This window comes from Puma concolor, chromosome A3, assembly GCF_028749965.1.
Source record: "Puma concolor isolate L17-30 chromosome A3, mPumCon1.1.hap2, whole genome shotgun sequence".
NCBI classification, from domain to species: domain Eukaryota; kingdom Metazoa; phylum Chordata; class Mammalia; order Carnivora; family Felidae; genus Puma; species Puma concolor.
The window spans coordinates 62,156,220-62,168,643 of NC_141669.1; the positions used below are offsets into that span (position 1 = coordinate 62,156,220).

Here is a 12,424-nt window from a genome sequence, read left to right on the forward strand (position 1 = left end):
TAAAATCCATTTATGTTGCTTTCAAAGCTGGTGTTGTTTTAGACCTTAACTTGAAGTATAAGACCATCAAAGCAATGCCTCCACATGTGGCCAGTACGGAATTCATTCTACCTGTGAGAGTATAAGAGTTGAAATATTTTTTGATATCAGTGAAATGTAATCGGTCATCAGTTTTTGGATCTGCCATGATGTCAGTCTTGCAAAAGACACCAATCTGCCGGTTAGGTCCTTCAACATATGCAGCTACCTCACCCAACTTCTCTTCTTTTTCTGTATTAACTGTAGCTTGATACACGATTGCTGAATAGTGCTGTATCTCCAACTTCCCTTGAGTAGAGATAATATGCGCCCACCCATTCCTAGGCAGAGACTTTCAGATGGCAAGCCTGCTTTTTTGCCTTTTCAGGAGCTAAAAAGAAGATGTCCTATGATCCATATTCAACTCTGTTGAATGGAGAAACAAGATGGAAGGACCCTGTATGACTGCATGGAGCAGCCTGGAACTCAGACACTAAATTAAGAAATGAATTTCTGGGGAATGAATTTCTGAGCCTGGGTGACTCAGTCGGTTAAACATCTGACCCTTGCTTTTGGCTCAGGTCATGATCTCATGGTTTCTGGGTTTGAGCCCTGCATTGGGCTCTGCAGCTGGCAGTGCAGAGCCTGCTTGGGATTCTCTCTCTTTACTTCTCTCTGCCCCTACCCTGCTCCTGCTGTCTCTCTCAAAATAAATAAATAAACTTAAAAAAAGAAAGAAATGAGTCTCTGTCTTTTCTGAGCCATTTGTGTCTCTTTGTTATAGCAGCTATCATAACATTAACTAATATGAATACATACTAAAAAACAGAGAAATAAGGTTAAAATCTGGTAATGGAGGGATTAGAATGTTGGGAGGAGTAGTTTAGTTTTATCTTGTAGACAATGGAGAAAATTGCAAGATTTTTTTTTTTTTTTAAGTAAATTCTATACCCAATGTGAGGCTCAAATCACAACCCCAAGGGGTGTCTGGGTGGCTCAGTCGGTTTAGCATCCAACTTCAGCTCAGGTCATGATGTCAGAGTTCATGAGTTTGAGTCCCACGTCAGGCTCTGTGCTAACAGATCAGAGCCTGGAACCTGCTTCAGATTCTGTCTCCATCTCTCTCCACTCTTCCCCTGCTTGTGCTCCATCTCTCTCTCTCTCAAAAATAAATAAATATTAAAAAAAATCAAACTCACAACCTCAAGATCAAGAGTCATATGCTCCAACAACTGAGCCAGCCAGGTGCCCTGAAAATTGCAAATTCTTAAACCAGATAGTGCTATGATGAAGGCAAGTGGTTCAAGAAATTAGACTGATTGCATGAAAGCTTCCATGAAGAGGTTATTGCTGTGAAACAAGCATGAGCCTGAAACAAGCATGAGCCTGAATGTGGAAATGAAGTAAAGATGAAGAGGAAGGAAAACAATCAAGAGACATTAGAAAAAATTATAGGCCTTGGTGACGAGCTGGTTATAGGGAATTAAGGAGAACCAAGGGGCAAAGAAAAGCCCCAACATTTTTTTTAAAGTTTATTTATTTATTTTTTTGAGACAGAGAGAGAGAGCGCATGCGCATAAGCAGGGCAGGGGCAGAGAGAGAGAGGGGAACAGAGGATCTGAAGCAGGTTCTGTGCTGACAGCAGAGAGCTGATGCGGGGCTTGAACTCACAAACCCCGAGATCATGACCTGAGCCAAAGGCAGATGCTTAACCAATTGAGCCACCCAGGTGCCCCCAAAAGTCCCAAATTTTTAATCTGGAAAAGTGTTGATACAGCAGAAATTGCTGGCAAGAAAATGGAATATATAGATTAACTTTAAAAAATCAGAGGTGCCTGGCTGACTCAGTTGGAAGAGTATGTGACTCTTGATCTTGGGGTTGCGAGTTCAAGCCCTATGTTGGGTATAGAGATCACTTAAATTAAAAAAAAAATTTTTTTTTTAATTATAAGAGGCACCTGGGTGGCTTTGGATCCTTTGTCTCCCCCTCTCTCAAAAATAAATGAACATTAAAAAAAAAGTAAATAGAGGTGCCCAGGTAGCTCAGCTGTTTAAGTGTCGGACTCTTGATCTTGGCTCAGGTCATGATCTCAAGGTTCGTTCGTGCATAGCCTGCTTGGGATCCTCTGTCCCCCTTTCTGCCCTCCCCTGATCTCTCTCTCTCTCTCTCTCAAAAATAAATAAACTTAAAAATATATGTAAATAGCTTGGAGTATGTCAGCAGACCCAGATCCTGCCATCATCAATTTCACCTACTGTCCCTCCTATCCAACATGAGTCCATGTACCACCATTTCTAAAGTAAACTTTAGGGGAAAGGGACAGTCCCTAAAGTAAAGACTGTAGCTCTGAGAAACCTGCCCACTCACCTATTTTCATTTAAGGAACTGAAACATAATGTTTGTGAACACCCAGAGAAATGAAATCTTAGTTCATGAAAACTCAAAAAAAGTCATACAACACTCATTTTAAAAATGCCTCTCTTTAATCTCTATGTTTATATTGTTTAGGACCTATAGTATTATATATGCTAGTTTTGTGTGCATAGCACTGCTTGGAAGTATGACACAGTGTTCTAATTTGGTTTCTGTAACAGTAGTAATATCTGATGTTTCACAAACATGAGATCCAATAATTACTTGCACAGATTTGGAATTAGCATTTTTCAGAACTGGTAATAAAGCCATCATCACCTTCAAGTCATATGATGTTTCTGATATGTCTCAACAGAGGATAGTTAAATTTTAGATTCTTTAAAAAAAATTTTTTTTTAATTTTTTTAGAGAGAGTACAGGATTAGGGGAAAGGGGCAGAGGGAGAACCTCAAGCAGCCTCCACATTCAGCATGGAGCCCGATGTGGGGCTCAATCCCATCACTCTGGGATCATGGCTTAAGCCGAAATCAAGAGTCAGACTCTCAACCGACTGAGCCACCCAGGCGCCCTGAGGATAGTTAAATTTTAAGGTTGGAAGGAACTTTATAGATCATTTAGTTTAGATCCTCATTTTACACGTGAAGAAATTGCACAGAAAATTTAAGTAGTTTGTCCATCTTCATGCAGCTAATTAGTTGCTGAGTTGAGACTTGAAACTAGACCTCCAAACTCTTAGTTTGGGTCTTTTCCCCATTGTCATGTCACATTTTCAATTGTGATCTAAAACATAAAGCAATATGGGGTGCCTGGATGTCTCAGTCAGTTGTGTCCGGTTTCAGCTCAGGTCATGATCTCACGGTTTGTGGGTTCGAGCCCCACATCAGACTGCGCTCAGAGCCTGGAGCCTGTTTTGGATTGTCTCCCTTTCTCTCTGCCCCTCCCCCACTCACATTCTGTCTGTCTCTCAAAAATAAATAAACATTAATAACATTTTTTTAAACATAAAGCAATATAAAAATATTTGCTAGCTAAGTAGCCACCATAATCTCACGAATAAAAATGCTAACATATGGAGTGCTTAGCATTCACAAGGCTTTGTATCTTTTAAGACCCTCATGCTTTTTTTCCCAAGAGTTATCAATTCACCATCTCTGTGAGAAAGTAAAAATAAGTCCTTTAACATGTTTTATTAAAGGCATTGACTATGTCTTTTTCATCGTTTGTTCCCTCTAATGTTTAGGACATTACCCAGAGTATTGTAGATGCTCAGTAAATATCTAATGAAATATAAATTCTTATACACTGAATCACTTCAGTATTGATATGACTGACAATATATCACACTGGACATTAAAAACTATTAAAAAAAAAAAAAAAGAGGCACAAGATTCAGCTCTCTGATTCCAAAAAGATAGGTAAGTAACTATGCCTACAGAGAAGCATAGTGGTGATTATAGTAAGACAAATACAAAATCATGGATTAATATAGTAAAAGCAAGTGGAGTCAACCAGTCAACACGTTTTAAAATAATATTCAAAGTCCTTTTTGTTAAAATTTTTATTTTAAAATTAGAGCATCAAAAACATACACATACATTTTAAAGAAGTATTGGAGAAAAGAAAAATGACTTGTAATTCTACCTCACTAATACAAATGTCACCAGTGTACATGTATGAGTATGTGTTTATGTGTTCCCTTCCAGAGCATTTTATTTTTTATTTTATTTTTTTATTTTTATTTTTTTTTAACTTTTTTTAACGTTTATTTATTTTTGAGACAGAGAGAGACAGAGCATGAACAGGGGAGGAGCAGAGAGAGAGGGAGACACAGAATCTGAAACAGGCTCCAGGCTCCAAGCTGTCAGCACAGAGCCCAACGCGGGGCTCGAACTCACGGACCGTGAGATCATGACCTGAGCCGAAGTCAGACGCCCAACCGACCAAGCCACCCAGGCGCCCCCCTTCCAGAGCATTTTAATGTTTATTTATTTTTGAGAGAGAGAGAGAGAGAGAGAGAGAGAGAGAGACAGAGCGTGAGCCAGGGAGGGCCTGAGAGAGAGGGAGATACAGAAACCCAAGCAGTTTCCAGGCCTGGATGCTTAACCAACTGAGCCACCCAGGTGCCCCCAAGGCATTTTATATGCAAACCTTGATATATTTCTTCTGCTATTACTTGATTATGGTAAAGAATTGAAGTAGAGAAAATGATACTCAATTAAAATAACCTTACTCCCACCCCTGTGCAAAAAATATCCAAGAGTAATGGTTTGGAGTATATCCTTACATAACTTTTTTTTAAAGTGACTTCTTTTTTTTTTTTAAGTTTATATATTTATTTTGATAGAGAGAGAGAAAGTGCAAGCACACACACGCGAGCAGGAGAGGGGCAGAGAGAGAGGGAGAGAATCCCAAGCAGACTCCTTGCTGTCAGCTCAGAGCCCAATGTGGGGCTCAATCCCATGAACTATGAGATCATGACCTGAGCTGAAATCAAGAGTTGGATGCTCAACCGACTGAGCCACCTAGGTATCCCATCCTTACATAACTCTTTTGTTTATTTATATAGCTACAATCATGAATACTATACATAAATAAAATATGGTAGCCTGTTTTGTTTTTTTTTTACTGAATATTATACTATTCATATTTTCCTGTGTTGTTACATACTTTTTATACTAAGCTGTATAAGAAAGGAAGTTAGTTAGAGAAGGAATGTCCTAGGAAACTAGAAATACTGCCAAGGTTTGTAGGTCTTAATGAGGTTAAAAAACAGATTTTGTGTGACCATGGAGTGGGAAAGATGGAAAAATCAGAAATTATGATCTGGAAGTTGTACTTTCTAAGTTATAGCATAAAAAAGGCTTGCTCTATTTGTTATCTAACAACTGAGATTGAAGACAAGCATAACTTTCATCTAATAATCTAATTGTTCTAAATATTTCATCTAATATTTATAGCAAACAATCAAAAACTCTAATGAAGTTCAAAATGTATTTAACCTAATTTTGGATATTCCAGGTGGAACTTTTTCATTTTTATGGATAACATATACACATTTATCTATGTTTAGTTATTATTAGGGGCACCTGAGTGGCTCAGTCAGTTGAGTCTCCAACTTTAGCTCAGGTCATGATCTCAGGGCTCATGAGTTCAAACCCCACGTTGGGCTTACTGCTGTCAGCACAGAGCCTGCTTCGGATCCTCTGTCCCCCTCTCTCTCTGTTCCTCCTCTGCTCATGCTCTCTCTCTCAATAGTAAATAAACATTTTTAAAAAAGTGATAGATCAGTATCATAAATCATAAAATTATACTTTAATACTACTGAGTGTGTTTTGAATGCCTTTTTTGCCTTAAACTTTATATGATTTTGGTTGTATCATTTCTCTAAGTGGTTCTTTTTGGGGTCTGTGTATATGAATGAAAATTAAACTTAATAAATGTTGAATTAATCAATGATTAAGTACTTACTACATGCCAAACACTGTGCTAGGCCCTTGGAATGCAGAGGAAAAACTCTGTCTCAGCATCAAAGACCTTACAGCTAATCAGAGTTGAAATAGGAGGGACAGAATACAATAGAGCATGGAGTCTTGTCTCCTACTTTGATGAACCCAGAAGACCTCCCCTCCTATCCAGTGCTATATCATACTTTGTCACCTAGGCCTCAATAGGACTGTTTGTGCCCAAAGTATCACAGAATCTACCACGAATACAATTCCTTTATCTTTCAGCTCTAACCCCCTCCTCCACTGTGACTCCAGATTATCATCAGACTGATTATAGTGACAAATGCCATCACGTCTCCTTCACGTCTCCTCTACTGTCCTGGCTTTCCCAGGACAACCTCCTCTAACCAGAACACTTTCCTATTTCTGCAGCCACAAAACAAATTTCACCATATAAATGAACTCATGTTGGAGGAAGTGGAGAGTGAAAATGGCATCTAACTTCATTTTTAGCAATTGAGCTCTAATGAGAACACCCTGATAATTCATGAGAGAAAGCTCACCCTCTCTCAACAATGTGGAAGAGGGATTGGGGGAAGTGCAAGACCAGAGGCAGGTGACTGTTAGTTGTAATAGTTGTAATAATGATGGGGTGAGAAGATTAGTGCTTGATTTGAGGCAGTGGCTTGGGGGAAGGGATGTTTGGGAGATGTAGGTAAAGAGCATTGCCAGTTTTCTGCTTTGAGCAACTCTTCATTGTGGAGCCATTCGATGATCTAAGAACTCCAGGGAAGGGGAATCTCTCTCTTTGTACTACGGTAAATCCACACATTAAAAGCCCCTCCATCCATCATTCGTTCTCCTCTTCTCCCTTATTAACAGAGCTTTGATTTTGTTTGGGTCATCTACCCTGCTATAAATGCCACCTTTGTCTTTAACTCAATCTTGATAATCCCATTCTTGAGCCAGAGAGTGGGTTAGGAATTGGCAAATGATTCAATTCTGACTGATACAAGAGGGGGAATTTGCTGGGGAGATTCTGGAATACATTTTTTCATTAATGAAAAGAGGTACCCAGGAATTCACTGGACTTTGCTGTGTCTGTATGTGACAAGTAAACTATAGGAGCCATTTTAAGACCATGAATTAAAAATAAAAGCAAAATGCTAAAGATGTTAGAGCAGAAAGATTTAGAAGGGATCTGATTTTTTTGATGACATGGTTAGTTACTGAGTTGGAATCATCTCACCTCAGATTCCTTGTTTTTGTTTTTGTTTTTTGAGAGACAGAGAGAGAGAGAGAGAGCTCAGGAGAGAGGCAGAGGGTGAGGGAGAGAGAGAGTCTTAATCAGGCTCCACACCCAGCATGGAGTCCAACTCAGGACTTGATCTCAAAACCATAAGGTTCAGGACCTGAGCTGAAATCAAGAGTCCAACACTTAACCTACTGAGCCACCCAGGTGCCCCTCAGACTCTTTGTATTATAAAATATGAGATAACAAATATTCCCTTATGATTTAAGTCGGTTGAGTTGAGATTCCTACTTGTAGCCCAGAATGATTTAAGAAATATAGAACCGTCCCTAAAAGAGAATTCTAGCTAGGCTTGTAATCACTTGGGAATAAGATCTTTGGGGCTAGATCCTCAATAATCCAACCAATGGCCAAGAGCAGTTCACTACTGGGAAGGTGAACCAACTCTTTGAGGCCTGAGATCTTGGAAAATGGACTCCATTCAAATATGTATCTCTTTAAAGTGGGCATTTAATTCTATCAATATTGAGACACAGTACTTTTATTTTCACTTCCTGTATTATACTTACAGTTACTGTATGCATACTGTTGCTTAAGACCACTGGCAGATTCAGAAATAGAACAGATTGCTGGGGCCAGAATGAAGTTTACAACTTTGACAAAACCCTTTGACAAAGAGTACAGGAAATAAAAATCAACCAAACAGGAAGTAAGCAGAGTAGAACAGAACAGCCGGAAACATTTGAACCTGGCACAAAATTTAATCTATGTGCAGGACACATAAGTACCAAGCAAAAATTTAAAGCTGAAATCTTTAATTTGTGGACAGTTTGAGGGGATCATGAAAGAGGGAAGGAAACACAGGAAGTAAAAGGAAGAGAGAAATAATATGTCTCAGCAGAGTAATTATTACATAAACCAAAGAATGTCTTCTGCATAAAGAATGGCAGTTTATAACATTTCCACAAATTCCTTGACTCTTCTCCCATGAAGAGGTGGGTTCTGTGGTTCCTCTCTTTGAATGTGGGCCACCAACCTTAATGATTGGTTGACCAGTAAATTACAGCAGAAGTACATTATGTGACTTTCCAGGCTAGGTCATAACAAGTGGAGCAAATTCTACCAGGTTCGTTGGACAGCCATGAGCCACTGTGTAAGAAGCCTAATCACCCTGAGGTCACCATGCTGAGAGGAAGCACAAGCTAACCCATGCAGACAGACCATGTGAAGAGCCCTCCTGACATGGTGAAAGAGAGATGCCCAGGCGTCCTACACTCTCCCAATGCCCACTCTTCCAGCTCCTGCAACTATACAAGAAATCCTAGGGCAGAACCACCCAGTGGAGCTCTTCCTGAATTCCTGACCCTCAGAAACCTTGTGAGTTAATAAAATGATTATTGTTTTAAGCCAGTGAGCTTTGGGGTGGCTTGTAATGCAGCAATAGATAACCAGAACAATAGATGAGTTGATTTCAATGCTATGGCTCTTTATTAAGTAAGGAGAGAACCCAAGGGCCCATTAGAAGTCATTAGAGCTAATTACCATGACAAGCCAGGAGAAGTGGTGCTTTCCTGTCAAAAGGACCTGTTACCAATAATAAAAGCAAATAATTAGTGAGACCAAGTTACAGTTTTAAAAAATATTGACTCTGAAAGAATTTTGTTTTAATTCATATGAAATGTTTAAAGATTATGCCATATCTCTCAAAGGTAATTTGTATAAGTAATTTTCTTTTCACCACTTTTTATTCCTACTTCAGAGATTCAAATTCCAGTAGTTCCTCTGTATCTGCAGTTATCTGTGGAGGATATGTCCTTAGACCCCCCCAATGGAGGCCTGCAACCATGGGTAGTCCTGAATCATATATACACTATGTTCTTTCCTATACATGCATACCTATGATAAAATTTAATTTATATAATGGGCACAGTAAGAGTCTAACAAAAATAAAGAATAATGTAATAGAACAAGTACAATATACTGTAATAAAAGTTATGTGAATGTGGTCTCTCAAAACAGCTTAAGTGGGTACTCAACCTTCTTGTGGTGACGTGAGATGATAAAATGTCTATGTGATGAGATGAAGTGAAAATTTTGAGGCGTTGTGATTTAGCATTAGGCTACTATTTTTCCTTCTGACCATAGGTCAGAGGGAGGATTATCTGCTTACAGCCCAAGGTTGAGCATGGGTAACTGAAACCATGGCAGACAAAACTGCAGATAGCGAGGGAGGGGGGAGAACTACTGTACCAGCAAACTAGGACAGATAGTTGGGCTGATTCCTAACCTGTCAACTCAGCAACTCAAAAAGCTACAAGCTAGGAGGTTTAGTATCCCTATCCACTGGGTTCGTTTCCTGACCTTAGGACGTTTAGTCACAGAACATTTCTGGAAGGGAAAGTCCGGGACATTTTTAGTCTATATAGGACATGTAGCCAGTGGGGCCATATCTGTGGGCTATATTTCAGGATAGGAAAGATTTATGTCAGAGAAGTCAAAGCCTCCTACGGCTCACACTTCTGGTACTAGTTCTTGTTTTAAAGTACTGAAAAAAAAAAAAAGAAATAAAAATTAAGATCAGCCAAAGCAAATGTAGAAAAGTAACATGGAACAGAGATATAATGAAACAGGGTGCTGTCGAAAAAAACCACCAGACGCCGAATAGAAGGGAGGCAAGATTTTATTCACGGCCAGGCCAAACCTGATCTCCTAATCTTAAGGAGGAAAGTGCAGAGAATGGCCCCGAACAAAGGCAGCAGTGAGCTTATATGGATTTTAGCAAGTCAGCATACGTCATTATTTGGTTAACCAATTACAATTTACAACATTTCATGGTAGCCAATTACACTGTGACACACAGACGTTAGTTTTGGCAGGAACCTATCAATTTAAAGGTCTTTGTCCTAAGAGGGTTTAAAATGACCAATCATAGTTAGACACCTGAGATTCTGTAGGGCCCCAAGTACATGACTTTTTACATGTTGGTCTTGCCTGGGCCAGATCTTGGCAGAGAGGGTGGGGGAGCGTTTTGCATCCTAATTTATCTATTTAGCAAGCAGGCGAGGTCACAGAAGCGAGATAGGGCCATTAGTAATTTCTGATAAACCTAATAGAGAACTACATAAGCCTTTTATCTCAACTATTCATGAAAGGTGAGTTTAAGCCGAACTTATATACAATTATATATACAATTAGCGTTCTGATATCTTATAAGTTGACCTATTACATATAAAATGACCAGAATAGGCAAATCTGTAGTGACTGAAAGTTGACTAGGTGTTCCCTAGGGTTGGAGGCAGGAGGCTAGGGGGACCTGGGAACTGAATGATTGTGGTGATGATTACAAACTCTGAATATACGAAAAGCCTTTGCATTGTTATTTTATTTTATTTTATTTTATTTTATTTTATTTTATTTTATATTTTTATTTTAGAGAGAGAGCATGCAGGGGAGAGGGGCAGAGGGAGAGAGAGGGAGAGAGAGAGAATCTCAAGCAGGCTCCATGTTCAGTGCAGAGCCTGATGCAGGGCTCGATCCCACAAGCCTGGGATCATGACCTGAGCCCAAATCAAGAACTGGATGCTCAGCTGACTGAGTCACCCAGGTGCTCCTGCATTGTATACTTTAAATGGGTGAATTATATCTCAACGAAGCTATTATATATAAAAAAAATAACATGAGAAAAAAGTTTATGTAAAATAAACACATTAAAATCAATCCTCTTGATCACAACTAAACTGTTTTTACTGATGCTTAGAAATCCCCTTGGCTAAATGAGAAGATAATGCTGAGATTCTTCTAGGGCAGGGTTTAGCACGCTTTTATTCTTTTTCAAACTTTAGCAAACTTTTATTCTTTTTCAAACTTTTTCTGTAAAAGGCCAGACAGAAATTATTTCAGGCTTTCTTTGCAGGCCAAGAGGCAAAATGGCGGATAGTATGTAGCTACTCATATAATGAAAGAGAAAACAGATTTCTGCACATTTTAAAATGATGAAATTAAAAATATAATAATTGAGCAGAATTTTTGTGTCATATAGGTCTATTAATGAAAATAATTCTTTTTTGGAGATAACATTTCATTTAACTGAGGTTCAAAGTTAATATTCTCTATCATCAAATTGATAACAAATGTTCCGAGAAAAAAAGTTCTTAGTTCTTGGGCCATATAAAAACAGGCAGTGAGGGGCGCCTGGGTGGCTCAGTCGGTTAAGCGTCCAACTTCGGCTCAGGTCATGATCTCGCGGTCCGTGGGTTCGAGCCCCGCGTCGGGCTCTGTGCTGACAGCTCAGAGCCTGGAGCCTGTTTCAGATTCTGTGTCTCCCTCTTTCTCTGACCCTCCCCTGTTCATTCTCTCTCTCTCTCTCTCTCTCTCTCTCTCTGTCTCAAAAATAAATAAAAACGTTAAAACAAAACAAAACAAAACAAAACAAAACAAAACAAAACAAAAAACAGGCAGTGAGCTGGATTTGGCCCATAGGTCAAATTTTTGACAATTCCTGCTTTAGAGACCTATATTTCTAAAGTCTGGCTTATTAGTTTCCTAGGGCTTCTGTAACAAAGTACCACAAACTGGGTAGCTTAAAACAACACAAATTTATTACCTCACAGTTCTGGAGGCCAGAAATCTGAAATCAATATTGCAGGGCCATGCTCCCTCCAAAGGCTCTGGGGGAGAATACTTCCTTATCTCTTCCAGCATCTGGTAGCCCTGGGTGTTCCTTGGGCAATATCACTCTGATCCCTGCCTCTGTCTTCACGTGGCCATCTTCCCTCTGTATCTGTCTGTATTTCTTCTCCTGTTCTTATAGGGACACCAGTCATACTCTAATTCAGTGTGACCTTATTTAACTAGATACACTTGCAACGACCCTATTTTCAAATAAGATCACATTCACTGGTATTGGGGGTTGGGACTTGGACATATCTTTTTGGGGGGAACACAATTTAACCCATAACAGCAGAGGACTTGACAGAGAGCTCTGGAGGATCCTAGGGTCAAAGGTCTTCCTTGCATTTGTAAAACTGGAGCATGTAGCACTACCCTTCTTGATGACCACAGCTCCAAACACTTGGACACTATTTTTTGTTTTGTTTTGTTTTAAGGCCCCTAGATACTAGTTAAGTGCTTTCATTAAAAAATATGTCACTTGATGGACACCTAGGTGGCTCTGTTAAGTGTCTAACTCTTGATTTCAGCTCAGGTCATGATCTCACAGTGGCAGGGTCTAGCCCCACATAGAGCTCTCTGCTGAGCATGGAGCCTGCTCAAGATTCTCTCTCTCTCTCTCTCTCTCAAAAGAAAAAAAAGAAAAGAAAAGAAAAGAAAAGAAAA

General features: G+C 39.4%; 1 long non-coding RNA gene and 1 pseudogene across 4 annotated transcripts in view; one reads left to right on the plus strand and one right to left on the minus strand.

Annotated features, from left to right (window-relative positions):
- LOC147582499 (uncharacterized) overlaps positions 1-12,424 on the plus strand; it is a 94,413-nt gene that overhangs the window by 19,954 nt on the left and 62,035 nt on the right. The window lies entirely within an intron of this gene.
- LOC112869345 (ATP synthase F(0) complex subunit k, mitochondrial pseudogene) lies at positions 11-187 on the minus strand (annotated as a pseudogene).